We start from the raw sequence: 25,662 nt of genomic DNA, 5'->3' as shown, positions 1-25,662 counted from the left end.
CATACATGGCCTTTATTATGTTGAGGTATTTTCTCTCTAATCCCACTTTGCTGAGAGTTTTTATCATGAATGGATGCTGGTTTTTATCAAATGCTTTTTCTGCATCTATTGACATGATCATATGATTTTTATCTTTCATTTTGTTTATGTGGTGTATCACATTTATTTATTTGTGGATATTGCACCAATCTTGCATGCCCAGAATAAATCCAGTTGATCATGATGTATGATCTGTTTAATGTATTGCTGGAAGTCATTTCCTCTCATAGCATAATCCCAAATTTGTGGACACACAACAGAGAATGAGGTCTAACTTCCTACACATGAAAAACACCTGACTTGTGCAAATAGTTAACTTCAAAAAACAAACAAAATATAGATGTTTAAACATGAACTTTCAATTTCTGCTCCCCTTTGGTATGAAATGTTGCTTATGAAGGATTCCAGTCCTACTTTAGTTTTCAAAGTTTTAGGTATTGATATCTGCTTCCTGCCTTCCATATAGATAAGAAATCTGCTTCCAGAATACTGAATATTAAAGTAGTCTTTTGTTCTCTTCAATTACTGAGAGGTGTTTATTTGAGCTGACTCTCCTGAGACTTCTACGTTATGTTTCGCAGTGCTGTTGAGACTCTCAGAGCTGATGGGGAGCAGAGTATTCCAGATCTGTAACCATCTGATGAGATTCTGCCTGCAAACACTAAAGATGACTTGTGGGAGAAAAATCATCCTCTTCACTGAGCAATGTTGCATCTTTGTTCACTAACAAAATCTTAGATGAATTCTTTGTATCAGAAGAGGACTCTGTTCTCTACCAACTTAAAACAGAACCCAAACAGCAGGAATGCTGGGTGACAATTAGCTTTCTCGAGCAAGAGCTGTATTTTGTTCCATTGGCACTTTCTCAACAAGTGCACACAGACCTGTAGTGAACAACTCTCTACAGTTTACAAGGCCTGAAAATACTCAGCCACTCACGTCAGATATATGGCCTGGGGCCTCAATGAAGTTACTAGAGTGGCAGCACCTGAACTCACACATGTCATTTTCACCCAGACAGGCTTCTTTTTTATGGCAACATGAGACTCCCGGTCTTTCCATGTGACCTTGGCATTCAGCATACAGCTTTTCTGGTCATTCTGAATGAGAACAGTCAGCCAGGCCCAGGTAAACACTGGCCGCATGCCATGGCTTTTCATCAGATGAAGTTAATATATTGCGTAGGGGTGGCGAGAATTCTCTTCATTTCTAAACGGCATTTAAATTCCCTGGTACGCAATGTGTTAATGTTTCTGAGAGCTGGTTCTCTTCAGTCTGAATCTCAATTACATTACCTTTAGGGGGTTTTGCATGGATTTTGTACAATGTGCTTTTGTTTTTAGGTTCTATCTGGAGTTTTCCTCCCAAAGACCAAGATTTTTTTTCTCCATTAAGTCTGGACTCCAGGGCCTTTGATTCTTTTAACTTTTGAGTTATATATCTATATTAATTTCTAAGAATTTTCCACATTGAAATTAAGAAACTACAGATCATTCTGTTGTTTTAGGTAAGTCTGTCTCAGACTATGCAGTTCTGAGTTTGTACATTCTTGCTTTTGACTTGCAATGCAACTCATCTTCCCCTTTTTCTCTATCTGCAGTAAAAACTAATTCATTGCATAAGCAACTCATCTCTTCAGCAAATAATCTCTTCTCATTGTTCATCACTTTCTGTTGTCTTTTCATTTAGATCTTCTTTTAGTTTATTGGTTTCAACCTTAAGGTTCTTCAGTTTCTGTTTATAGTCTTGTTTTTCTTTCACAGTACAAGTCTCCACCATCTGAGCATCACATAAGGCAGGCTCTAACAATTTAAATTTATCTGTATAGTCTGCAATGTGATTGACCGCCTCAATAATATCTTTGTCCTCAAGGTCTCCAGAGAGAAGAGAGGGATGGGTTGCCTTCTGAGCTACTTCCTGAAGCTGTAGTTGAGTCTTCCAAAGAGCTGGTTGGCATTCCATTTGATTAGACTTGGTTGTTTTTACTGTCTTAATAAGTGACCTGATTATTTCAGTTCTTTTATGTAGTTCACCTTCTACTTTTCTGCAATGGTCTCCCAAAAGTCAATATTTTCTACCAAGCCTCTTCTCCCATGGAAGAAGTTGTCTCTGATGTACTGCAACCATATCACTAAGCTCTTTATCATGATCCTTCAGTTCTCCAATGAGCAACTGTAGCTCTTTGCACTGTTTCTAGGTAGTGGAAATCTCAACTTCTGATCTGATGTTCTGGTGCCTGGGAGGTCGCAGAGAGGTTCATAGAAGTTTCCCTCAGTGTCACCTTAGAAATCCTATAGGCACACCAGCCCAGAGTGGCAGGGGCAAGCCCAGAGCCCCAAAAGCCCTGTACCCTCAACTGGCCCAAGCAAGCCCCAGCATATAGTTCTTCATAATATTTTCTTAAATCCTTTATATTTCTACGGTGTCAGTTGTTATTTCTCCTCTCTCATTTCTGATTTTATTTGTTTGGGTCCTTTTTCTTTCTTTCAGTATGGTTAAAGGCTGTCAGTCTTATTTAATTTTTCAAAGAACCAGCTCTTCATTTTGTTAATCCTTTTTTTTTTTTTTTTTTTTTTTTTAGTTACTATGTCATTTATTTTTGCTCTAATCTTTATTATTTCCTTTCTTCTATTACTTTGGACCTTGTTTGTTGTTCTTTTTCTGATTCCTTTAAGTATAAAGTTAGATTGTTTGAGTTTTTCTTGCTTCCTGAAGTAGGGATTGTATTGCTATGAATTTCCCTCTTAGGACTGCTTTTGCTGTGTCCCATAGATTTGGGGTTGTTGTATTTTCATTTTCATTTGTTTATTTCTTCCTTGATTTCATTGTTAACCCATTCATGGTTTAGTACCATGTTATTTAGCCTCCATGTGTTTGTAAGTTTTTTCAGTTTGTTTCCTATAATTGATTTCTAGTTTCATACCACTGTAGTCAGAGAAGATACTTGATATGATTTCAATCTTCCTTAATTTATTAAGGCATGTTTTGTGTTGAAACATGTAATCTATCAGAGAGATGTTCTATGTGCACTTGAAAAGAATGTATATTATGCTGCTTTGTGATGGCTTTCAAAATATCAATTAAATCTATCTGGATATCTGATCTGGTGTATCATTCAAGGCTGTTGTTTCCTTGTTGATTTTTTTGTCTGGAAGATATACCCATTGATGCCAATAAGGTGTTAAAACCCCCTTCTATGGCTATATTACTGTCAATCTCTCTTTTTATGTCCATCAAGATTTGCTTTATATACTTAGGTGCTCCTATGTTGGATACACAAGTGTTTACAAGGGCTATATCCTCTTGTTGGGTTGATCCCTTTCATGTCCTTTGTCTCTTGCTACCCCTTTGTTTTGAAGTCTATTTTGTCTAATATAAGTACTGCTACCCAAGCTTTTTTTTTTTTTTCATAAAATACCTTTTCTGTCCCTTCACTTTAAGTCTGTGTGTATCTTTTGTCCTGAGGTGAGTATCTTGTAGGCAACATATATATGGATCTTGTTTTCTTACCCATTCAGCTAGCCTATGTCTTTTGATTACAGCATTTAATCATTTACATTTAAATTAATTATTGATAGGTACTTATTTATTGCCATTTTATTCTTTATATCTATGTTCCTCTCTCTTCTTCTTTTTCTTTCTTCTTAAAGAAGATCCTTTGCAATTTCTTGTACTACTGGACTGGTGGTAACGAACTCCTTTAGCTTTTTACTTTTTGGGAAGCTCTTTATTTCGCCTTCAATTTTAAATGATAGCCTCACTGGGTAGAGTACTCATGGTTGTAGGTCCTTGTTTTTTATCATTTTGAATATTTCATGTCAACTCCTCTGGCCTGAAATGCTTCTGTTGAGATATCAGCTGACAGGCTTATGGGAGCTCTCTTGGAGGTAACGGTCTTTCTCTTGCTGCTCTTAAGATTCTCTGTTTATCTCTAACCTTTGCCATTTTAATTACAATGTCTCTTGGTGTGGGTCTCTTTGGGTTCATCTTGGTTGGAACTCCGTGCTTCCTGGACAGGTATGTCTTTTTCCTTCATCAGGTTAGGGAAGTTTTCAGCCACTGTTTCTTAAAACAGATTCTTGATCCAGTGCTCTCTTCTTCCATATCCCTATGATGCAGATGTTGTTATGCTTGATGTTGTCCCAGAGGTCACTCAGACTTCCCTCATTTTTTAACTTTTTTCTTTTTGTTGCTCTGCTTGGATGTTTTCTGTTACCTTGCTCTCTGACTTGCTGATTCAGTCCTCTATTTCATCTAACCTGCTGTTGATTCCTTCTAGTGTATTCTTCATTTCAGATATGTATTCTTCATTTCTTATGGTTTCTGTGTCCTTTCAAAGCTTGATGTTGATAAACAAATGGAGTGTTCATTCCTCAGGCAATCCTCCACAAGTCTAGCTCCCTAAATTGAGTGACTGACAGACACCAAGCTATCAGGATTTTGAGATAATACTGCCTAACATTCCCCTGGTATGTAGTCATTCTATGTTGACAATTAAAAAGAGTAATGTATCTTATCTGATATGTTTGAAGAAATCTTCCTGAAGCATTCAAGGACTCATCCATAGTCTGATCTAAATGATGCATCCATGATACCTGGATGTGGAGGCAATAATTCAATTTGCATAACACTCAGCACAGTAAGCACATTAAATGTATCGCTAACTCTTTAGTGATTACCGTAAACTTTAAGCAAAAGGAAAATTAAAATATACATTTTACTGAATTATGATATCACGAGTTTTCAGAATAAAATCAGACTATTTAACTTCTATCATAGGGAACTGTCTTTGTGTTATTTTTATGTATCAAATTCTACTTAAATATAAAACAGAATAGTTTCAATCAGTGTTTGAATGGATAATTGGGCAGGAAAGAAATTATCCACAACTTGCTCTAATAATCTCATAAAGTCTCTAGGTTTGTAGAAAAGTTTATGACTAAGAAAAGCAATTCTAACAATTCTTTGCCTTGATGAATAAGCTCAATAAACTCCATCTGCCACTAATTTTTGCTTTTAATTTTCTGCAGAAGCACCCATCTATCTTCCACTTTAAACAACATTTAAGCATTTCACTTAAATATAAATGAAAAACATTATTCTTTGAAGTGTCAAAAATTTAACAAAATAAATATTGTCTGGTCTATTTGTGGTAACCTTGTCATTTTAAGTATGTTTACTTCTATTTCTTCACTTAGGATAGAAATTGGTTGTTATTCCCATCAAGTAGTTTAAAGGCTTAAATTATTTTTGAAATTAAAACAATATTTTTCCATCATCCTACCACATAGCATATCACTTTGAAAACACACTTTCAAGTAATTTAATTACTAAAATGACTCTAATTACATGATCTTGTCTGAAATTAACTCCTTGAAAATGCTGAGGGATCAGCTACAATTCAAAAATTTTGTCAACAAATTTAAGTCAGAACAGGCATCTTACCTACAAAGTAATTTAAAAATCTGTACCTAAATCAACTCATTTAAATATTAACTGAATATCTGATAAAATGTAAGTTATCAAATAAGGTGATAGAAATTAATGAAATCATAATTTACTTTAAGAAACATTATTCTTATAATTGTTTACATGTAATAGTACTATAATACCAATATGAATAAAGTACCATATGACTTCAGATTCAAGATGGCAAATTGAACAAATAAATTGATCTTCTCTTCCTCCTGAGATGCACTTAGAATTATAGTAAAGTAAATCATATTAACTCATAAGAACAGAGAGTGAGAGGGGACCAGCAGCAAAAGAGAGATTTAAACAAATTTTTGGATGATGAAGCAAAGATTAATGAAGTAGAATGGAGGGAGTAACTACCTAGGATATTTGGGGAAGGAGCTGTTATCAATGAGGAAACAACTTTACTTGGCAAAACCCTGGAGATGTTCTGAATGGCAAAGAGCAAAGGGTGATGATATAGGGCTAAAAGAAGAGGACATTTTGGTCTGTATAGGTAATACTTGACTTCCTCATCCCCTTATAGACAATTCACAGCAGCCAAATTTCACTCCCTATAACTCTCAGGGAAGTAGTTTACAAACGACTGAGGAGGAATAAAAAACATATACAATCCATTTCTAAACATATCATTAAGAAATTGTAGAAACACAAGGAAGAGAAGATAGGAAAAGTTTTCAGAGAAGAAAAAAATCACTAAAGGAATAAGGAACAGAACCGAAATAAATGTTTTATACCCAAACACTGAATGCTAGAGGACAACGCAGTAATTCCTGATGGAAAACTATTTACAGATTAAAATTCTACTAGCCAGTTAAGCAAGTATCAGAGCAAAACAAACATATTTTCAATGCAATGACTTAGAAAATTTATATCCTATGAACCTCTTAGAAATACCTTTACAAGGTATTCCAACAAAATGAGAAGTAAACCAAGAAAGAGAAAAATATGGATTCAGGAAAGCATGACTATAGCCCAGTTGATGGTTCTGCGGGCTTAAGTATATATAACCAGTACAGGTAGCAACTGAAGTATAGGTGGCCCCAAAAGGATATGGCTGGAGGAAAGTGGGAATGGAAGCAACTCAGTACATAATATGATTCTGAAACTGCAGAAAAGAAAACAAAACACAGAATAGAATAAGAAAAAAGGAAGTCATAGCTCAAAATGGAGGCCACCATTCCAAATAAAAATATGAGTTCAGAGGTCTTCAAAAAGAAGAATGAAACTGAGTCTACATAATAAAATAATAAGTTAAAAACTGAAAAGTAAGGAAATAATGAATAAGGCCCACATGTCTTCTTCTCTCAATAAGAAAAAATATAGTTAATTGAAAAACACTTTACAGAAAGTCATTATCTAAATACAAACCAAAATAAAATATAGCATACATATGAGCACATGCTTGATTTAAAGATTCCATTTTTAAAAAATGATTTTTTTTTAAGCAAAAAGTAATTTATTTTCAATGCACCTCAATTTATTGATCTTTTTAATTTTTGGCTTGACCAATGCACAGAAATGAAAGATTTAATTAATTATATTATTAAACATAAACCATTATTAATGCTCTCACCATAGTTGTCAAATTTGGGAGGTATAATTATAAGGAGAGATAGTGGAAAGGTACAAGATGAACTATCCCAACCTCATTAATTAGGGGGGGTCTAGAGAAGTTGTAGAGAATGGAACAAGAAATAGTGGTGGGAATTATCTCTGTACCAATAGAAGAGCTCAGAAAATTAATATAATTATATGTAGAGGAGGGAGAAAGAAAGGTGAAATTAGTAAGCTAAATTCTCTTCTACCATGGTATCTGTTAAATGAAAATAAAAGAAAAAGAATTATGAGTATATTATATAGCCCTGGAAAGGTAGCCATATATCTAAGAACCAAAACCAGAAATAGTTCTAGTTGTTCCCAGGATCAGGACTGGCATAGTGAGGGTAGTGGGCCTGGGGACTGTGCTATATCACAAATATTCTTCATAACCCAGAGTATGATTATTATCTGGGAAAATATGAACAACAACAACACTGAATTGTAAAGTGATTAAAAAGAAAACCAGATTCTGAGTATAAAAAAGAATTCCTTAACCAATTTCTTTTATTTATGTTTTTTTATGAAAGTGGTAGGATTTAAACAAAAATTCTCATACAAATATTTCTGCTCTTCTGCTCTCCCAGTAGGTATGAAAAAAAATTCTAAAGGATGAAAAAAAATTGTGAAATAATTGAAAAATTAAATAGCATTTTAAATAGTCAAAAGTCCACAATGTCTAGATTTAGAGAATCACAACTTCCAAAAGAGAGTGGTAATTAGGAGAAATCAGAGAGATTACTTCTAGTTTGAGGAAATCATAACAGATCCAAAAAAAAAAAAAAAAAAAGTGAGGATTTAACTGCCCCTTTGAAGAATGGGGCAGTTATGAAGCATATTGTATTATAAAAGGGATTCAAGATCAGCCAAAAGAATATCAATAAAACGCAATAGGAACTTCTGTGTGAGAACTGATTTGCAAATTTGGAATCAAAAGACCAAGACGCCACTTGTGCAGGTGACTGTTTTTTTATAGAAAGAGTATTTTTACATCCTGTTTGTTCTGTGCAAAAACCTTCACCACTAAATCAAACCTGTGACTAACAGTGTTGTTGTAAGACACTCGGGTGGCTAGAGAAATACCCAGCAACCTCCTAGGTAATTTTAATATGATAAGTACGTCAAAATTCGAAGAGTAACATCTTAATAATGCTATAGCAACACTTACTGGGAGCTTATTATGAATGTGTCAATATACTTTCTGTTCAGTATATGTGTGTGTTTATCTATGTGTGTTTATAATTTATTTTCTCTTTCATCTCCTAAACACTGACCAGTTTGGCTCAGAAATTTTGTTGGTGCATACAAAAATCTAATTGTTTGATTATCTCATGTTTATGGTTTGATTTTCATAGGTTTAAACACCCAAGTAACAGCTGTTAGTTAAAGTAAAATAAGATCCTGTAATTCTGAGAAAAACTAAGTTGTCCTATGCCTTCACAAAATAGATATTTGGCAACAGCTGTTCTTAAACATGAGTTCACATTTTTAAAGCCTATTATAATACCATTATAGAAGCTCATGAGAATCTCTATTTGGCTCAAATCTTTAGCTATTATCCAGTACAAACAGATAAAAATGTATATATTCCCATAAACTGTATGGAAATTATTGTCCCAGGAATAGTCTCTCTCTCTCTCTCTCTCTCTCTCTCTCTCTCTCTCTCTCTCTCTCTCTCTCTCTCTCTCCCCACCCCCCCGTACCTACTTTCCTTCCCTTCCTCTTTCTCTCTCTTTTTCATGCATTATTATATACATATGTATACACATTTGTAAGACTATGTTATTTCTAGATTTCCCCCCACTAACCCACAAAGACTTTAAAATTAATGTTAATACCACAATGCCCCACAATAGTCTCCAGTAGGTCATTTTCATTTCCTATTCCAAGTACTCTAGTTTGATTTAGTAAGTCCATAGGGTAACACAAAACTTTTTTCAACTAGTTCTCAAACACATGACTCTCCATTAAGGTCACCCACAGCCCACCAGGCAATGGCTCCCCACAGCTCTGTTCTCCGTGCTGTGCTAAGCAGAGCCACAACTGACCCAGCTGAGGGGATTACTTAAACATTTCGATGACCAAGCAAATGCTCTCCCACGCTAACTAAAAGTGAACTGTTTTCACTTTTGAGGAGACTTTATTTGTATAAAATTGTATAAGTGGGAAGAATCTAGCCTCCTAATTTTATGAAAGAATAAGTGACTTGTTTTCATTCAGTGAGAATCAATATCCCCTCAAATTACCCATAGCCTACTTTAAACATATTAAGTGTTCACAATTCTAAAATAGATTTCAAACTTCCAGTTTCATGGCACTTAAATTTGAATATGACTTTTACTACATAGTCAGCATTTCTGTCTCTGATATTTCTTATACTTACTAATATTCACTTGAAAGTATTATAATGACATTAATCACATCTTTAAGCTTAGCACATCAGATTCAAGGGATATAGATGTCAATAGGAAGTTTGAGGCTAACACTAAATCAGAACTATTTTAAAAGGTTGTTAAATAAGTAAATATGCATTTTAAATAGTATCTCCCCAATATAATCCTACAGAAGCAGAAACAGTGAACCAAGAGTCACTCCAGTTGATGAAAGCTTTCATTCAGCAGGAATATATAATTTTAAATGTGTATATAAATTATAATATAACCCCAAAATAACACTATGTAGCTTCAAAATATATCAAGTGAAAATTCAGAGTACCACAGGAAAAAGGCAGAAATCCATATAGATGGTGAAAGATTTTAACATTCTTTCCTAAAGAATGAATAGAATAAGCAAAACAATACATATAAAATACAAAAGGGATACCTGAGATGGGAACAACACTAACAAATAACATAGGAACAATGTCAACAAATTTGATATACATTGGATACTGCTCCCCCAAAATGCAGATTAAACATTATTTTCCAGCACCAATGGTGCATTTACAAAAACTAACCAATCACAAAGACACAAAGGATGTTACAAACAAAATCAAAGGACTAAAATCAGACCACATTCTCTGACCACAGAGTTTTTAAGGCAAAAATAAATAGCAAAAACATAACTGCACAGATGCAGTTATGTTAGGACATTAAGAAAAATATTTTGAGCAAATCACTAAACAAAATATATAAAATAAAAATAAAAATACATTTTAAACTGATAACAGTGAAAAAAGCACCTCACACTTATTTGATGCAGATTAAGGAGTCCTTAAAGGGAAATTCAAAATCATAAAAAAATTATTCCAAAAAGAAAGACTGAAAATTAATGGGCTACCATTCATTTTAAGATGTTAGAAAAGAATAGGAAAAAAATCAAAGAAAGGAAAATGGATATAATGAAGATAAGAGTTACAATTATAAAAAAGGAAAACATACAAAAGTAAAAATTAATAAATATAAAATTGGTGTTTTGAAAGACAAGTAAAATTCTGATAGGATGAAAGGAGAGAAGGCACAAATAACCAATATCAGCACCAAAAAGGGGATATTAACGCAGAATTAATCAGGACCAACTTTATGCCAATGTATTTTGAAATTTTAAATGTAATGGACAAATTCTTAGAAAACATAATTTACCAAAGCTGATGAGAGAGGGGAGGGAGGGAGGGAGCAAAGGAAGAAACCTGAATGGCCTGATAACCATGAAAAAATTCAATTCATGGTAAAAAGTTTGGTTTCACCAAAGATTTTTACAATACAACAAATAATTTTATACTAGGAAAAAATTCTTTCAGAGACTAGAAAAAGTACAACACTCCACAATTCAAATTTAAAGTTGATAACCTTAATACCAAAATCCAACAAGTACAATTTGAAGAAGGAACATAATAGCCAATCTTTATACATGAATACAGACTTTTTAAAAAGCTTAACAATGTATTAGCAAACAGAATTTTGCAATGAATAAAAAATGCATATAGCATGAGTAGGACTGTTAAAGTAAAGATGGTGGGTTGGGGACTACTATGATTTAATATTTTAAAATCAATTAATATGATTTACCTCATTAATAAACTGAAGGAAGAAACGCATCTGATTGTATCAGTAAGTATAAAAAAGCATTTTATAATAATCAACATCCATTCATGACCAAAACCCAAAACTATTTGTAAGCTAGAAACAGAGGGAACTTAGTAAATCTGAAAAAGCATACCTAACCAAACCCAAAGCAAACATCATTCTCAATAGTAAAATTATTTCCCCTGTAAGCACCTGAAATCAACATTATACTTGAGGTCCTAGTCAATGCACCAAGAGAAGGGTAAAAAAGTTTATAGATTATAAAGGAAAAAACAAAATTGTTATTATTGAAGAAAAGTAGAAAATCCAAAAGTATCCCTACGTAAATAGTTTGACATTTGATTTTAAAATTCAGCAAAGTAGCTGGCAGAAAATATAACTATAGGAAATCAAGTGTTTTAAATAATACCCAACCTATTCTGAGGCCAGCATTACTCTGGTACCAAAAAAAAAAAAAAAATTACAATAAAAGAAAACTCCAGGCTAACATCCCTTATGAATATAGATGCAAAAATACAAGCAAACCAAATCCAGCAATATATAAAAGGGATTATACACTATGACCAAATATAATTTATCTCAGGAATGCATTTGGTTTAAAGTATAAATATTACTGTATCAATCAATAAATCATAATAATAAAATAAAAGACATAATCAACTCAGTAGAGAAAGCATTTGACAAACTCCAACACTATTTAATGATATAAACAAACTAGGAATAAAAGAGAACTTCCTTACCTGGTAACAGCTACATATGAATAACCCCAGCTAAGATTATATGTAACGGTGAAAGATTAAATGTTTCCCTGTTAAGATCAGGAACAAGACAAAGATATTCATTTTCACTTATTGTTCAATATTGAACTAAAGGTTCTATTCAGGGCAATTAGCCAAGAAAAAGAAATAGAAGATATCCAGATCGAAAATAAAGAAGTAAAACTATCTCTATTTTCAGATGACATGATCTTGTACGTAGAAAATACTAAAGAAGTCACAAAAATATATATTATACCTAATAAAAAGTTCATGAAGTCTGTAGAATACAAAATACAAAAATCATTTGTATTTCTATACACTATAAGGGAACAACTGGGAAATAAAATTTAAAAAACAATTTCATTTCCAACAGCATGAGAAAGATAAAATACTTAGTAATAAATTCAACAAAAGAAGTGCAAGCCCTGGCTGAGTAGCTCAGTTGGTTAGGGCATACACCAAGGTTGCAGGTTTGATCCCTAGTCAGGACAGATACAAGAAACAACAAATAAATGCATAAACAAGTGGAACAACTAATCTCTCTCTCCTTCTCTCTCTCTCAAATCAATAAAGACAAAAAAAAAAGAAGTGCAAGATTTGTACATTGAATACTATAAAACATCAATGAGAGAAATTAAAGAAAGCCTTATATAAATGAAAAAAACATCCTGTGTTCATGGATTGAAAGACCTGGTTTCATTAAGATGATAATACTCCCCAAATTGATTCAAATTCAATGTAATCTCTTCAAAATCCTAGTTATGTTTTGTGCAGAACTCAGGCTGATTCTAAAATTCATAAGCATACTTAAGAGAATAGCTAAAATAATATTGAATAAGAACAAAATTGAAAGATTCACACTTTCTATTTCAAAACTTGCTTGAAAGCCAAAGTAATCAACACAGTGTGGTACTGGTACAAGGATAGAAATGTAGATAAATGGATTAGAATTGAGATCCCAGAAATAAAACCTTACATTTTTCACAAACTGGTTTTTGACAAGATGCCTAGATATGGGAAAAGAGTGGTCTTTTCTTTTTTTATATATTGAATGTAAATGGGTGATATTGGTTAATAAAATTATAAGGAATGGTCTGTTTGACAAATATTGCTGGGACAAATAGATATCCACATGCAAAACCTAACATAAAGCTAAAATTATAAAATCCTCAAGTAAAACACAGAAGTATAGGCATATCTTGGAAATATTGCAGGTTTGGTTCTAGACCACTACAATAAAGTGAATCACATGAATTGTTTTGCTTCCCAGTGCATATAAAAATTGTATTTACACTATACTGTAATCTATTAAGTATGTAATAACATTGTCTTTTTTAAAAAATGCACATAACCTAATTGAAAAAATACTTTTAAAAGAACAAAATTTTACCATTTGCAACAGCAAATACCTAGAGGGTATTATGGTAAGTGAAATAAATCAGTCAGAGAAATACAACTACCATATGATTTCACTCATATGTGGAATCTAAAGAACAATACAAATGAACAAACAGAACAGAAACAGAATCTAGACACAAAGAATAGAGACTAATGGTTGCCAGAGAGGAGAGAGGTTGGGGCTCAGATAAAAAGGTGAAGAGATTGGGAAGTACAGGTTGTAGTTACAAAACAGCCCTGCGGATGTGAAGGACAGCATTGGGAAAGTAGTCAATAACACTGTGATAACGGTGTGCGGTGCCAGCTGGGTACTGAAAATATCAAGGGAAACGTTTTGTAAAGTATATGATTGTCTAACTACTATGTTGTACATTTGAAACTAATACAAAATAATATTAAATGCAAACTATAATTGAAAAGTGTGACTTTGGTCAAGATGGCAGCATAGGTAAACATGGCTCACCTCCTCACACAACCACATCAAAATTACAACTAAATTATAGAACAACCATCACTCAGAACAGTCAGAAATTGAGTCTAATGGAATTCTGACAACTACAGAATTAAAGAAATCACATCCATCCAAACTGGTAGGCAGTGCAGAGACATAGAAAGTGCTGGTCCCACATCTGGGTGTGTTGTGTAAAAATTCAGTAGGGCTATCTAGGGAGTGAGGATTCAAAGCCCCACACCAGGCCCCCCAGCCCAGGGTTCCAGGGCAAGAAAGATAAGTTCCCATAACTTCTGGCTGAAAAAACCAGCAGGGATTGAGTCAGTGGAAAAAGCTGCTGGAGCCCCAAGCAGTTCCCCTTAAAGGACCCACACACAGACTTACTCAGACTCACTCCCTCTGAGCTCCAGCACTGAAGTAGAGGTTTGAAAGGCACCAGTGACATACAGGGAGAATCTGAAGTGTCTGACATCATGGTGAGAGCTGGGGGACAACTTTCTCCTAGACAGAAAGACAGGCAGAACCACAGCAGCAGGCAGATGCCATATCTGAGACTCCATCAACCAGGCTAACACTGTGTGCCCCACCCTGGAGATATGAGCCTTCGTCCCACCCAACTTACAGCTGTTAACAGTGGCTTTTCCATATGAATGACTGGTCTTGGCTCAGGCTTCACAACTTCCTAACTTGTTTCAATCAAGCAACAGCTGGCCAGCCTCAGTGGCTTCCAGATCCCATACCTCTTGATAAGTGGCCCAAGCCACCACACTAACAGCAGCCAGCAAAGATTCACACCTTGGTTTCACCTGGGAATCTCCAAGCCCAGCACAGGGTAGCAACCATCTCAGATTGCTCTATATGTCAGGCAGGGTAGCCAGGGCAAAACACAGGTGGGGGCTGACCTTGGCCTGCACCTTCAGGGAAACTACAGGGCCTGCACACCCAGTGGAAAGTTGCAGACCTCTGGGGAGCACCACCACCCTGCCCTTGCATAGCTGATCCTCCACAGAGGGCCAAAGTTGGTGGTCAGAGAGGTCACAACCAGTCCTTTCAGCTGACTGACCTGGGTGATCTCTCTCCCATTGACCTGCCACAGTAACTAAAGCTCAACTATAAGAGGAGGGTGTACTCAGCCCACACAAAGTGCGCATGTGAGTATCCAGCTTGGGTGATAAGGGAGGCTGTGCCCCTGGACCCTATAGAACACCTACTAAATGAGGTCATACTACCAAGACACAGAGTCAAAGTAGCTCTACCCAATACATAGAAACAAACACAAGGAGGCTGCCAAAATGAGGAGACAAAGAAACACAGCTCAAGTGAAAGAACAAATCAAAACTCCAGAAAAAGAACTAAAGAAAATGGAGATAAGCAATCTATCCGATGCAGAGTTCAAAACACTGGCTATAAGGATGCTCAAGGAACTCAGTGAGGACCTCAGCAGAATAAGAAAGATCCAATGAGGAATGAAGGATACACTAACTGAAATAAAGAACAATTTATACTGAAACAACAGTAGAGTGAATGAAGCCAAGAATCAAATCAAAGATTTGGAACATAAGGAAGCAATAAACAACCAATCAGAACAAGAAGAAAAAAAATCCAAAACAATGAGAATAGTATAAGCAGCCTCTGGGAAAAATTCAAGCATTCCAACATTCATATCTTAAGGGTTCCAGAATTAAAAGAGAAAGAGCAAGAAATCAGAGATCTATTTGAAAAAAATAATGAAAGCAAATTTCCCTAATTTGGTCAAGGAAATAGACACGCAAGTCCAGGGAGCATAGAGAGTCCCAAACAAGACTGATGCAAAGAGTCCCATGCCAACACATCATAATTAAAATGCCAAAGATTAAACATAAAGAGACAATCTTAACAGCAGCAAGAGAGAAGCAGTTAGTTACCTACAGAGGAGTTCCCATAAGACTGTCAGCTGATTTCGCAAAAGAAACTTTGCAGGTTAGCAGGGACTGGCAAGAAATATTCATAGCCATGAAAAGCAGGGACCTACAGCCAAGATTGCTCTACCCTGCAATGATATCATTTAGAATCAAAGGGCCAATGAAGAGCTTCTCAGACAAGAAAAAACTAAAGGAGTTCATCATCACCAAGCCATTATTATATAAAATGTTAAAGGAACTTATTTAAGAAAAAGAAGATGATCAAAACTATGAACAATAAAATGGCAATAAATACATGTCTACCAACAATTGAATCTAAAAAACAAATCAAGCAAAAAAGAACAAAGACAGAATCATTGATATGGACAGCATTTTGATTGCTGCCAGATGAAAGGGGGTTATGAGAGAATGAGTGAAGAGGTGAGGGGATTAAGAAATACAAATAGGTAGTTTCAGAATAGCCATGGGGATGAAAAGTACAGTATAGGAAATGGAGTAGCCAAGGAAGTTATATGCATGACCCATGGACATGAACAATGGTGTGGGGATTGCCTAAGAGAGTTGGGGGTTCTGAGTGGAGAGGGGAAAAGGGGGGGAAATTGGGGCAACTGTAATAGCATAATCAATAAAATAAGTTTTAAAAATATGTAATTGAAAAAAATTGTTTTAAAAAATGTAAAATAAATAAATAAATAAAATTTCAAATAAATACTTTATTTTTGCTGGTGGAGGGTCTTACCTTAATTTATAAAAAACATAGTACATGCAAAGCATCACACAGTAAAGTACAATAAAATGAGCATGTCTATATAAATCTTCATGACCTTGAATTAGGTAATAGTTTTTTAGATATTACACCAAAATAAATACAAAATATATTTAAATTGGACTTCATTAATTAAAAACTTTGGATCTTCAAAGGGCACCAACAAAAGTGTTAAAAAGAAAACCACATAATGGGTAAAAATATTTGCAAATCATTTCTTACAGGGGATTTTTATCTGTACATAAAGAACTCTTACAGCACAAAAACAGAAAGACAAATAATCCAGTGAAAAATTAGGCAAAGAACACTTCTCCAAAAAAGATATATAAATGGCCAATAAGCACATGAAAAGATGCTCAGCATCATTAGTCATCAGGAAATGCAAATCATAACCATAATGAGATACCACTTCACATCCTGGAGGACAGCTATAATCAAAAGTACAAACAATAGCAAGTGTTAACCAGGGTGTAGAGAAATTAGAACCCTTGTACATGCTGGTGGGAATATAAAATGATGAAAGTTACTTTGAAAAACAATTTTGCGGATTTTCAAATATTAATCATAGTGTTACCATAAACTCAGCAAGTCTACTCCTTGGCATACAAGTATACCCAAGAGAGATATATACATTCACACAAAAACTTGTTCACAAATGTTAGTAGCAGCAGTATTCATAATAGCCAAAAAGTAAAAACTACCCAAATCTTCATCAACTGATGAGTGAATAAACAAAAAGTTCTGTATCCATACAATGAAATATTATTTGGCCATAAAAAGGAATGAAGTACTGATCCATGCTACAACAAGGAATGAGGTGGCATGATTATCCCTAATCAGAATCAGTAAATCATAAGATATATTCATACAATGTAATACATCTAGCAATAAAAATGAACATACAATAGCCATGGTCAGCAACAGCATTCAATAAACAAAAAAATTACTGAGCACCTCTTAAATGCTGGGCCCTATTTCAAGTACTGTGGATACATTAGTAAGCAAAAAACAAAACAAAACAAAATCTGCCTTCATGGGGTTTACATTCGACTAGAAACAATACAGGCAAAAATGATAAGAAGTCATACAGTATTTTAAAAAGTGATAAGTACTATGGAGAAAAGCAAAGGAAAGGAGAAAGTAAGAAGATATACAATTTTAAATACAATAATCAGGGCAGGCCTCATTGAAAAGGAGACAACTGAACACAGACTTAAAGGAAGTGATGATAACAGAGTAAGCCATGTGGATATCTGGGGGAAGAGCATTCCAGACAGAGAAAGCTAAAGTTCAGACATGGTCAAAGAATAGCAAGGAGTCCAGTGTGGCTGCAACTGAGTGAGTGGGAAAAACAGTAGGGAATGAGATCAGATAGTAAAGGAGAGGGGATAGATAAATCATGGAGGGCCTTGTAAGCCAGCCTGAGGACTTTGGTTCTTGCTCTGTATGAACTAGAAAGCCACTGGGGAGTCTGAAGCAGAAAAGTGACATGATCTGACATATGTTGTAAAAACAGAAAGCTCTGATTGCAGTTTTAAAAATGGATTATTGAAGGCAAAGGATAAAAGCATGGAGACCAATTAGGAGGCCCTTGCAATAATCATGTGAGATATGATGGCAGCTCAGGCCAGGGTAACAGCCATGATGGTGATGAGAAATAATTATATTCTGGATTTATTTTGAAGATAGAGCAAAAAAAGATCTCTTGACACATTACACCTGAGGTGCTGAGGTGTAAGGCAATGGGAGAAATCAAAAATGTCTCCAAGATTCTGGGCCTAAGCAATTTGAAGGATGGAGATGGGAAAGCGTGCACATAAAGTAGGCTTGGGCAAGATGAAGATTCCATTTGTAGTACGTTGAACTAGAGAGGTCTAATAATGGAAATCCTGAGTAGGCCATTGGATAGAGAGGTCTGAAGTTCAGGGAAAGAAGTCAAGGACTGAGCTTTTATTTTGAAGTCATCAGTATAAAAATATAAAAATCAGAGAGAAAAATAAAGAGGTTGCATGAAATCATCAATGAGTATAGAGAGAAAATGGCTCTCAAGGACTTAACCTTAAGGCATTCTAAGCTCAAAACCTCTGAGAGAGAAGAAGAAATCAGCAAAGGAGACAGAAAGGAGTGGCCTGTGAAGGAGAAACATCAAGAGCGCATACTGGAGCTCTGCCTGGGACACGGAAGCAAACAAACACAGGAGACTTCCAGCCAAGATGAAGGCCTAGACTGACATGCTCCATCTCCCTCCACAACTAAGAAGGAATATAACTACTGCAAAACCAGCAATAACCAGAAGTTCCAGAAAATAAATGGAAGTCCAACGTATGAAGTTATAAAGAAGTGGTGCTAGTCCGCACAGGTAGGAGGGGCGAAGCCAGGAAGGAGAGGTCAAGCTGTGCTGTCCGCGGCAGCAGCAGTGACGGCAGGACAGTGGTAAGCACAGACACCTGCATTTAAGGGGATGTGAGAAGCACCTAGGGAGCACCCCTGGCTGCAGACCAGACATGTCAGCTTTCGATTCCAAAGCCGGGGAAGGCAGATCCCCATTGCCTTGGACTATGAGGCCTGGTGGGGGTGGGGACTGAGGAGGAGGCTCCCGGTCTCTCAGTGGAGATTGAACAGCAGGAATCCATCTTGGACCCTCACGCTCGCAGAAAATGCCCGGTTGTGACAAGTGCACAGGGCTCCGCCCCCTATAGCAAAGGTAAACACAAAACTGTTCAGGATGGCACAGACCATGTTAGAGATCCTGGTGATGCAGCTGACCAGACAGAAAATTTCTAATCTAACGAAGCAGCAGATAGGAAATCTTTCTGAGGCACAGTTCAGAGTTTTGGTTATAGAAGTGCTTATAGACCTAACAGCAGATCTTAAACAAGACAGGGAAGGAATGAAGGCTAGTCCTGCTGAAATGAACAAAAACATATATAAAACTAGTGGTGAAGGCAAGAAAACCAGGGATCAAATCAACAAATCGAAACACAGGGAAGGAACAAACAGTCAACCAGTGAAGAAAGAGGAAACAAGAAGTGAGAAAAATGAGGAGAGGCTCAGAAACTTATTAGACAGCTATAAGCAGGCCAACATCCGAATCATAAGATTGACAGAAGGTGAAGAAGAAGAACTAGAAATGGAAAAATTATGTGAAAAGTTAATGAAGCAGAACTTCCCGAACTTGGGGAAGGAAATAGACTTACAGGTCCATAAGGCAATATTACAACTGTGACAATACTATCAATGGGAAAAGTAAGATCAACACGGACAACTGATTATTGGTTTTAGTAAAGATGGTGTCATTGGTGACTTTGATAGCAATAGCTTTGGCTAAGTTTTGAAAACAGAAAGTTGGTAAGAATGGGTTGAAGAGAGAATGTGAGGAGATAAATTGGAGAGAAGGAATATAAACAACTTTTAAAAAATTTTTGCTTTAAAGGGGAAAAAAGAAATGGCTTAATCTTACAAACAATGACAAGTAAAGGAATTTATGAAAGAATGCCTGCTATATTTATATAAAATTCCAAAAACAACTTGTGATCAGTAAGAAACAAGGGAGAGTTTTCAGAGTATTAGCAATGTTCTTTTTCTTACATGGTGAATAGTGGAGTATTTTCCTTATATTTATCCATAATATTACTTGTCAACAAGTGCATTTATTTTATGAGATTTTTTCCTATAAATGTAACAGTTCAGAGTGATTAAAAGAAATTTTAATTAATAAGACCATGTATATGAAAAGACAACAGATAATATCACTATTATCACAAAGTTTTAAAATGTATTTGAGAAGGAATATTCCAAATTATAAGCAGACCAAATTTAAATTGAAACTTCAGCTATCTATTCATGATGGCAGCATAGGTACATCTTTGCACAACCACATCAAAATTACAACTAAATTATAAAACAACCGTCACTTGGAACAGTCAGAAATCGAGTCGAATGGAAGTCTGACAACTACAGAATTAAAGAAACCACATCCATCCAAACCGGTAGGAGGGGTGCAGACACAGAACAGGTTGGTCTCTCACCCACGTGTGGTGGATAAAAATTCAGGAGGGATATCTCAGGAGTCAAAGCTCCACACCAGGCCCCCCAGCTCAGGGTTCCAGTGCCAGGAAGATAAGTCCCCCACAACCTGCAAAAGCCAGCAGGGATTGAATCAGTGGAAGAAACTGCTGGAGTGCCAAGCAGTTCCCCTTAAAGAACCTACACAAGACTTACTCAGACTTACTCCTTCCAAGCTCCAGCACTAGGGTAGCAGCTTGAAAAGCACCAGTGGCATTATGGGAGAAAATGAAGTGTCTGCCATCTAGGCAAGCAGAGGCCATTGTCCCTTTTCTAAACCCTCCCTCTACAGAGCTGGCAAGCTGGTGCCATAACTGAAACTCCATCAACCTGGCTAACACTGTTTGACTTGCCTTGGAGATCCCCAGAGACTCAATCCCACCCAATTTACAGGCCATCCCAAGCTGCTTTTCCATATGAGTGGTTGGTCTTGGCTCATACTTCACAACCTCCTAAATCCTATCAAACAAGCAACAGCTGGCCTCAGTGAGTTTCAGGCCCAGCACTACCAGCAGCCAGCTTGTCTTCACCTGAAAATCTCCAAGTCTGCACAAGTAGCAGCCATCTCAGATTGCTTTATAGCTCAGGCAGGGTGACCCTGGGAAAAACACAAGTCGGGGCTGACCTTGGCCCACACCACCTGGGAATCCCCAGGGCCAGAACACTCACTAGACAGCTACAGACTACACTGAAGCACCACCAACCTGCCCCTGCACAGCTCATCCTCCACAAAGGGAGGAGGTTGGTGGTCAGTGGTCACAGCCAGTCCTTGCAACTGACTGGCCTGGGTATATTCCTCCCATTGACCTGCCAACAGCAATCAATGCTCAACTACAAGAGGAGGGTGTACTCAGCCCACACAAAGGGCACACCTCGAGTACCCAGCTTGGGTGACAGGGGAGGCCGTGCCACTGGACCTACTACATTAGGCCATATTACCAAGACATGGAGTCAAAGCAGCTCTACCTAATACACAGAAACAAACAAAGGGAGGCTGCCAAATTGAGGAGGCAAAGAAACATAGCCCAGATGAAAGAACAGATCAAAACCCCAGATAGAACTAAATGAAACCGGATAGCCAATCTATCAGATACCAAGTTCAAAATCCTGGTGATCAGGATGTTCAGAGAAATGATTAAGTATGGCCACAAAATAAAGAAAGAAGTGAAGGTTATATGAAGTGAAATAAAGAAAAATATACAGGGAACCAACAGTGATGGGAAGGAAGCCAGGATTCAAATCAGCGATTTGGAACAAAAGGAAGAAATAAACATTCACCCAGAATAGAAAGAAAAAACAAGAATTGAAAAAAAGCGAGGTAAGTATTAGGATCCTCTGGGACAACTTTAAACATACCAACACCAGAATCATAGGGGTGCCAGAAGGAAAAGAGGATGGCAAGACAATAAAAACTTACTTGATTTGAAAAAATAATGAAAGAAAACTTTCCTACTTTGGTGAAAGAAATAGGCATACAAGTCCAGGAAGCACAGAAAATCCTAAACAAAATGGATGTAAAGAGGCCCATGCCAAGATACATCGCAATTAAAATATCAAAGATAAAGAATCTTAAAAGCAGCAAGAAAAAAGCAGTTACCTCCGAAGGAATTCCCATAAGACTATCAGCTGATTTCTCAAAAGAATCTTTGCAGGCAAGAAGGGACTGGCAAGAAATATTCAAAGTAATGAAAAACAAGGGCCTACAACCAAGATTACTCTATCCAGCAAAGCTATCATTAGGATGGAAGGGCAGATAAAGTGCTTCCCAGACAAGGTTAAGCTAAAGGAGTTCATCATCACTGAACCATTATTATACAAAAGGTTAAAGAGATTTATTTAAGAAAAAGAAGATAAAAACTATGTACATTAAAATGACAACAAACTCATAACTATCAACAACTGAATCTAAAAAATAAAAACAAACTAAGCAAACATCCATAACAAGAACAAAATCATAGGTATGGAGATCATTTGGAGGGTTATCAGTGGGGAGGGGGAGGGGGGTAATGGGGGAAAGGGTGCAGGTACCAAATAGCATAAGTGTTAGGAACAAAATAGACGAGGAAGTTAAGAATAATATAAGAAAGGGTGAAGCCAAAGAACTTACATGTACAACCCATGAACATGAATTAAGGGAGGGTATTGATGGAGGGAAGGGGGGTACTGGGCCAAGGGGGACCAGTGGAAAAAAGTTGGGACAACTATAATAGCATAATCGATAAAATATACTTAAAAAAGAAAAAAGAAACTTCAAAAAGTTATACATACTAGGTTGGCCAGTAGGTGAACATTTGTGCTTTTCTGACTTAATTAAAAGCGAAATTTATAAATCACATAACATCTTAAGAATTAAAGCAGACTATAAGCCATTTTCTTCATTTTTAACTGTATTGTGTTTGGCTCTGAGTATGAAAAAATGCAGAACAGTAACTGCCAAGGCAGTTTTTTTTTTTTTTTTTTTTCCCTGGATATTTTAGTTTTATTTCCTAGATACTGCACTTCAGACACAAACCATTTGGTTATATAGTAGTGATCTAAGGGTGTAGACATGACTTTTTTCTTGGTCAATACATGAGAGTAAAATCGCCACATTACAAAAGTGGAATACAGTTTCTGCCAACTCTAATGATGATGCTTAGCTATGAATGAGTTGGCTGAAGACTGTGAACAGTCAGATTTATCCACTGTCCCTGGATGTTTTCCAACAAGCAACGAGAAGCCAGGGTATTTAAGTTTTACTACTTTGCGTTCATTCAACAGTTCGCTGAATTCTTTGAGCATCTGTTTTAAAGGAGATGATCATCTACTTCACCAGAGGATATGAGGGAAGACAAATGCCTGAATGACTGATTGATGACACTTCCAGTCCAAAAGCAAAAAGGCACTGAAACTAAATTCAGATGTATTCATAAAAGAGTACTTCAATTCCATTCCACTCTCCCAAATTGCATACAACACACATGCTGATGGAAACACTTTATTTTTTATCAAAGCCACCAAACAGAGCCAGACCACTTCTAGATCTATCCTAATGACAGATGACAAAGTCTTAAATAATTTTGAATTACAAGTAACAACAAAAGCCATTCTAACATTCTCTGTTTGCTTACAATAATAATTGCTTGTTGTTGTTTCTTTCTTTTTAAAAAATATTATATAACTTTGTGTGTGTGTCAATGCCTAATTTCTGGTTTATAGGTTTAGTTAACCTCTGCTATTTTCTGGGATTAATTCCAAGGCAACTAAAATGCATTACTAAAATTGGCATCTCTGCTCCTGAGCTTAATTTCAGAGAGGCTCTGAAGTGGTCTGAAACCATTTTTTTAATATTCTGCACACAACTTTATGCTAAAAAGTAACAAACACTGTTCAGGATCAGTAATTGATAGAAGTGAAATTTTTGTTTTCCTCCGGAACAAATTTCATGTATTCCAAAAATAAAAGACTGAAAGAAAATAAGTACTACACTGAAACCCCATGTTTTTGTTGCAGTGTTGTAAATACTGACTTAAAATTGATCTCATGATTCTTTTCTTTAACGTGATTCTTTAAGGTAGCATCAGAGATTAGCTAAGTATTTACATATAAACTATATACTTCTGAACCCTTTTATATGTGTTTTTCTCTTTAATTTTTGTTTGAAATACCCTAAAGGTATAAATCATAAATGCATATAAACAAAAATGCCAAGAGCAATGTCATGAAATTATGAATCTAACATGTTAAAGAGTTGGAGAATTATACATTTTTAAATTGGGTAACATCTTGGATATTAGATCATACCAAAATTGTTACTCCAACTCCAAAGCTCTGAAAGAGTATCTGTTTCACTATACTTTAATATTTATGTAAATAGTGGTCCTGGAAGACACTCCAAGCAACCCCTGAATATAAGGAACTTCCTTAGGCTTAAAAGAGCCAGTGTTACCCCTGTTTGCAAACACAAGTCCTAGGGAAAGCACCCACAATAACCAATTTCTTAGCCAGCCTCACCATACCTGAGGTTTCCAAAGTGATTCCCCAGTTGGGTCTCTTTTTCTCACCTCTACAAATCCCTTTAAATAAGTGCTTTGGTCGGGATTGCGTCCTGTTATTTTGTTTTTAATTTGCTTGAGGACAGCAGTAGAGGGTGGAAAACAAAGGCTCGGGTCTAAAACACAATTTTTTCCTTTTGTCATCCAAACCAGTAAATCCTTCCTCCAGGCCCCATGGCTTACCGATTTACCTCGCAGTCCCTTCAGTTTCCAAAGTCGGACGGAGATCTGGAAAAGAAGTTGCCCAGTTGGCAAGTCCTTTTGGTGGCGCCCGGCAGGTGCGCCCAGGATCGGCTGCCTGCCCTCAGCCTTGCCCATGCTCTGTTCCCCTCGCCACCGGGGCCTCCCGATCCCCAACACCCAGGAAGCCGAGAGCTCCCCGGGGCCCCTTCAACCGCCCCCAGGACGCTGGCCTCTCCAGTGGCACCGCCCGGCTGCACAGAACTCCCGGTCCGCACGTAGCCCACGGGCTCCGCGCCGGCCACGCGCGCCCCAGCGCCCCGCTCCTGGAGTTGCCTTGAGCCGGAAGAGGTGGCAGCAGGGGAATGGAGTAGAGAGAAGCGGGTCCCACCTCGATGCCGGGGTCCAACCCCAGCGGACAGTAGAGATGGCGACGGCACCGGGGCTCTGGCACTTGCGTGGCTCACGCTCAGCTGGTGTGGACTCTGCCGTGGGGCGGCTCCAAACTCGGCGCAGAAGGAGCAGGGCAACTCTTAAGAGAGAGGAGCAGTGTGTGGGGAGGAGGGGCTGAGGGCGTGGGGAAGTGGATAGGGTGGGGAAGAGGGAGGGGAGCGAAGGGAGGGAGAGCCGGGTGACTACCAACGCCCCCCTCTCCACGATCTCTCCCCGGCTGAAAAAGCGGATCGCGAACGGCGAGGGCCGGCGCGCAGGTGACCCAGGTGGCGGCGGCTAACACCGCCGCCTGTGGCCGAGGGCCTGGGGGAGGAGAACCCGGAGCCTGGGAAGGAGGACCCCCCGCGTGCCCGGAGGCGAACCCAGCAGGAAGGCGGCGCCACCACTTCATCCAGCAGTCAGCTACCTCGCGCCAGCAAGAAGCCAGTGGCTCCCAGACTCTGAGTTAAGCAGGGAGTCCCCCTGTTCCTCCCACCTTCGCTTTTGGGCCTCTGCCCTGTTAGGTGTGGAAAATGCTA

The 25,662-nt window shown here is 37.1% G+C and overlaps 1 protein-coding gene and 1 pseudogene across 1 annotated transcript in view; both read right to left on the bottom strand.

Moving 5' to 3' along the window:
* The window catches only part of LEPR (leptin receptor), a 94,109-nt gene extending 68,928 nt beyond the window's left edge, over positions 1-25,181 (bottom strand). Inside the window, exons 1-2 of the mRNA XM_090269572.1 lie at positions 25,083-25,181; positions 24,695-24,739 (exon numbers count right to left, since the gene is read on the bottom strand). The gene's annotated coding sequence lies outside the window, so the exon portion shown is untranslated. The remainder of the gene's footprint in view (positions 1-24,694; positions 24,740-25,082) is intronic.
* Positions 562-25,535, bottom strand: LOC150015041 (coiled-coil domain-containing protein 62-like; annotated as a pseudogene).
* Positions 25,536-25,662: the final 127 nt, after the last annotated feature.

Source organism: Furipterus horrens, unplaced genomic scaffold, assembly GCF_987537825.1.
Source record: "Furipterus horrens unplaced genomic scaffold, mFurHor1.1.pri manual_scaffold_3, whole genome shotgun sequence".
Lineage (NCBI taxonomy): Eukaryota > Metazoa > Chordata > Mammalia > Chiroptera > Furipteridae > Furipterus > Furipterus horrens.
The sequence above is the reverse complement of the archived record's forward strand: the minus strand, read 5'-3'. Positions and strand labels throughout refer to the sequence as shown.